Raw genomic sequence first — 4,907 nt, forward strand, 5'->3', positions numbered from 1 at the left:
AGAAACTGTCCCACCGCTTGTCCACGACGGGGATACGGGGATACGCGGGGACACCCGACTATCAAACTCAATGAGCGGCGGCGCCCGCCTGTATCCCAGCGGCCTGGGAGGCTGAGGCAGGAGGATCAGGAGTTGAGAACCAGCCTCAGTAACTTAGTGAGGCCCTCAGCAACTCAGCGAGACCCTGACCCTAAATAAAACCTAAAATAGGGCTGGGGACCGGCTCAGTGCTGAGTGCCCTGGTTCAATCCCTGGCACCAAAACAAAACCAGAAAAACAGCCTCACGGACTCGGTGAGTGGAGAAGGCTGCGCAGGGCTGGTCCCCCGTCCAAGGGCAAAGCCCGGCCCCTGCCACCTCCCTCCCTTTTCTCCCGGGCACTTTCACCCTCCGTGGGTAGGTGGGTCCCTCCGGGTCTCCTGGAAGGCCAGCTCTGCAGGGCGGGAGGTTGGATCTCCTCTGTCCTCTGCGCCTTCAGGTCCTGAGGTCCTCTGTCCTCTGCGCCTTCAGGTCCTCCAGCTCCGAGCGGCTGCACCGGGCGGCGTTCAGGGGCCCCTTCGCCCACGTGGGGCTGCAAGACCAGCAGGACGCACGCACGAGGGCCCGGGGCGCTGGCCCGTGGCCCCGCCGCCTGCTGACCGCTCAGGCATCCGGACGCCTCCCCGCTGTCGTGCCCACCGCCAGCCCGGCCCAGCCCAGAGCCTGACGCACTGCGGGCTTCCCCACAGGTCGGCGCGGGGCGGTGCGGTGCGCGGAAACCTAGGCCCCCCTGCGGGGGCGGAGCCACAAGGCCGAGCTGGGCGGAGCCCCTCGGTGGCCAGAGGTGGGGGGCGCCCGTGGGTCTCAGGTCTGGTGCTGATCTGCCTGGGTCAGTTTTCTTAGCTACTTTCTCTCACTTTGTTTTAAATTTATGTTTTCCACATAGTCATGTGCGTGAATTCAAAATTTAAAAGGTACAAAAGCTAAAAAGTAAGTAGTGCCCTGATGGCAGCCAGGTGGGCCCAGTCCCTCTCCCCAGGGACGGCTGATGTGCAGGGTTCCCTGTGTGACTGGCTCTCCAGGGGGATTTCGTGCCAGTCCTGGGACTTATAGACCCGTGGTCCTGTTTCCAAACAGTAGACACCGCGGGTTGCTTCACACTTTGCTTTGCTGGCTGACCTGGGTACTCTGTGATCTCGCTTGTTGAGTGAGCAGGGTGCATTTTTGACGGCTGCATAGGATTTCGTTGGGTAGCTGGGCCCCAGTGTATCTAACTATTTCCCATGGATGATCATTTCCAATCGTCTGCTATTACAAACAAGGGCATAATAAACAGCATTGTGTGCTCAACAATGAGAGAATAGCACCTAGTAGCCATGTTTGACAGCCTTGCTTCTCGAGACAACTTAGCAGCTCTGGTCTGGACAAGCCCATGCTCCTGGGTGGGGACAGTGGGCTGGGTTAGGGCCTCTCCATTTACCACTGTCCCACCCCCAGTTTGTCAAGAGGAATGTGAGACCCAGACAAAGAGAAGCACACCTGCCTGGGTCACAACAAATGTCACAGGGTCCCGGAGCAGGGAGGGGCGAGAGTTCTGCCCTGCCTGGCTGTGACCTTGAACCAGAGCTTCCCCTTTCTGAGAGCAGCTGGAAGGGAGGCGAAGGGCACCCATTTCACAACAGCACCCACGGGCCACGAGCCAGCTGGAGTTCCCAGCTCTGCACGGTAGGGGGGGGGGGTTGGCTTGGCTTAAGAGCCGCTCACCAGCTGATTCAAAATGTTATTCTTCAAAGTTCTAAGTGTGGAATATGAGGAGCAGATGAAGTGTTCAAAACACCCGTGCAACGTGTCCTGAGATTCTGGGATGGGAGATTTGTCCTTCGAGGAGCTGCTGGGGGTGGGGGGAGCGAGTGGATCTGAACCCCGGGACCTCCCTCCCGGCCTCCGTACCAGCAGAGCTCCCAGAGAGCCAGGCCCTGGCAGGAACAGAGGACACGGGCAGGGCCAGGTCCAATCTGGGCTCCAAGGTAACTGCACCCCATCCTAGCAATGTCCCCTCCGTGAGACAGCTGTCCTTCCGAGCCTCGGTGTCCCCACCACTAAAGGGGTGCCCTGTGGGGGCAAAATTCCACTCAGGCCCAGGCAAAACTTTGCAAGCCAGCGTAGAGGCTGCTGGGTGTGGGGATTAAGGGATCACCCCGTGCATCACGCAGGGTCCGGCGTCCAGCAGGCCTGCTTGTCCCTAGAGCTGTCCCTGCCAGCTGTCAGGTGGCCCTGCTCCAGCCCAGCGCCAAGCTGGCAGGCTCCAATGACCCTGGCTGCAGGCAGATGCCACAGGGGGTGGGAGCGGAGCTGGGCTGTCTCCAAACCCCAGGAGCCAGGGGCAAGCCCGGCCCTTCCTCCCCTCAGGCCCTGTCCTCTCCACAGCCTGGGGTCTGCCTTTCCCACTCAAGAACCTTCCTGGGGACCTCAGTGCCTCACAGGTCAACTGGAGAAGCCGGGGAACAGAAAGGGAACAGGGTGTCTGGGTCACCCAGTGGGACTCAAGCCCAGACCCCAACCTCAGGAGCAGAGCTTTCCAGCAAGCCACTCACTGGTTCCTGCCACTCAGCAAATGTTGACAGAGTACCTACTTGTGATGCCAAGGGCTGGAGACACAGCCTAGAGCCAAAAGTCCTGCCTGCTGGAGCTGCTTTCAGTGACATATAACGTGGCCTCTGTTTAAGCCAAGAGATGATGTAAGCTACAAAGAAAAATAAACCAATGTAGGGAAGTGGATAGACTGTCCTGCTGAGGGCTCAGCTGTGGGGGTGGCAGTGAGTGGCCAGGGATGGCCTCTCTGAAGAAGAGACAGGGGAACAGAGACCAGAATGAAGGAGAGAGTGAGTTATGTGGATATCGGGGAAGAATCAATACTGGCAAAGGAAATAGCAAGTGCAAAGGCCCTGCGGTAGGAATGTTATCTGGTATGTTCCTGGAGCAGCAAGGGGAGACGCGCTGCAGCAGAAGGATACAAGGGAAATTGGAGGAGTAACAGCGCTTGAGATCATGAGGGCCTTGTCCAGCAGTTAGGCTGCTGGGTTTTAGTCCGGGCATCCTGTTAAGTTAGACCCTCACATTGTTCCAGGGCTCCCAGAGCTCTACACGACCTGGCCCTCGTGCTCCACCTTTGCTGTTCCTAGAATCTCCTATTCTCAGCACAGGGCCTTTGCACATGCCTGCATATGGAATCCTTTCCTGCTCCATCACTTCTTCTTGTGGTCAACCCCTGCTATCTTGCCCATCTCAGGCTCCCCAGATCAGCCTGGCCAGCTCAGCAATTCCTCCCTCAAGCATGGAACCTGAAGTTCTCAGCTCACCCCTGACACATGACCCATCAGGCCCCTCCAATGGTCCCTCCTCTGAGAAGCCACTCCCTTCCTCCCCTGCTCCCCAGCCACCCACAGCCTCGTCACTCTCCCCCAGGCCTCGGTGAGCCCCTGGAGGGACGGGAGACCCAAACATACACACCACAACACAGCCCCGAGCCACGTGGGAAGGGGGTGGTTGTAGCATGACTAAATGGTCCCCATTTTCTATGTGAATGGATATGGGCTCCCTAAGGGCCTGAGATTCCCAGACCGGCAGAGGGGTTCCCAGGTAAGTGGACAGACCGGGGGTGAATGAGGGGAGCAGGGGCCACAGTTTCAGCTCTTATCCCTCTTGGGGATGCATGTGGGTGTCTGGCTACCACAGTGCCCAGAACCCAGTGAGGCACACAGTGGGTGCTCACAGATGCTGACCTTACAGAGCTTGCAAGAAGTTCTATTGATGGACTTGGCTCCAACCCTAAAGAGAAAAGGGGAAGCACTTGAAGAGTTTCAGGAAGGAGATCAGCTTCAGTAACTCAGCTGCTGTGTGGGAGGTAACTGTGGGTGAGAGTGTCAGACAACCCAAGCAAAGGGACAAGCAAAGCAGGTAGTGACCCAGGAAATGCCACCAAAATGTGTGGCATGGCTTAGCAGGAGAAGCAGTATTTATAAAGTTGTGATATAGATTACACTAAATGTTCACGTAACAAAAAAGTGTGATCAACGTAGAATGGAAGGGAGAGGGGGTGAGGGACGCTCAACCTCCCTTGATAGTAATACAAAAAGCGCTTTTGACCCCTTACAGGCACATCCACTGCGCTCAGCACTCCGCACGGTGATCCTCCTGACAATCCAGAAACCTAGATGCTCTTATTATTCTCATTTTACCAATGAGAAAACTGAGGCCCAAGGAGGCCCGAGGTCCTATGGCCAGTAAGGGCAGATTCAGAGCCACACAGTCAAACCGCAGAAGCCACACTGAAGACATCAGACTGGAACATCGCTCAGCCTTGGTCTCCTGAAATGAACCAACAGCAAGACAAGCAGGTGACTTAAAAATAGGGAGGAAAGGGCTGGGGCTGGGGCTCAGTGGTAAGCGCTCACCTGGCATGCATGAGGCACTGGGTTTGACCCTCAGCACCACATAAAAGGAACATAAAGACATTGTGTCCACCTAAAACTAAAAAAATAAATATTTTTTAAAAAATCTGTATGGAGGAAAGTACCAGGAGGAATGGCTTCAAGAGCTGAAGGTGGTTGCCTTGGGGAAGTAGGGCTGGGAGAAAAGGATGGAGCCAGAGAATGTTTTTATTAGTGCTATTTATTTATTTATTTGTTTGTTTTTATTTGCTTTTTGTGGGCCGGGGATTGAACCCAGGGGCACTTAATCACTGAGCCACATCCCCAGCACTTTTTATTTTTTTATTTTGAGACAGGGTCTAAGTTGCTCAGGGCCTTGCTAAACTTCTGAGGTTGGCCTTGAACTTGGGATCCTCCTGCCTCGGCCTCCTAAGTCACTGGGATTATCGGTGTGCACCACAGTGCCAGGCTCATGCTGTTGAGTTTATATAGATATATA

Source organism: Urocitellus parryii, chromosome 6 (assembly GCF_045843805.1).
Source record: "Urocitellus parryii isolate mUroPar1 chromosome 6, mUroPar1.hap1, whole genome shotgun sequence".
Taxonomy (NCBI): Eukaryota; Metazoa; Chordata; class Mammalia; order Rodentia; family Sciuridae; genus Urocitellus; species Urocitellus parryii.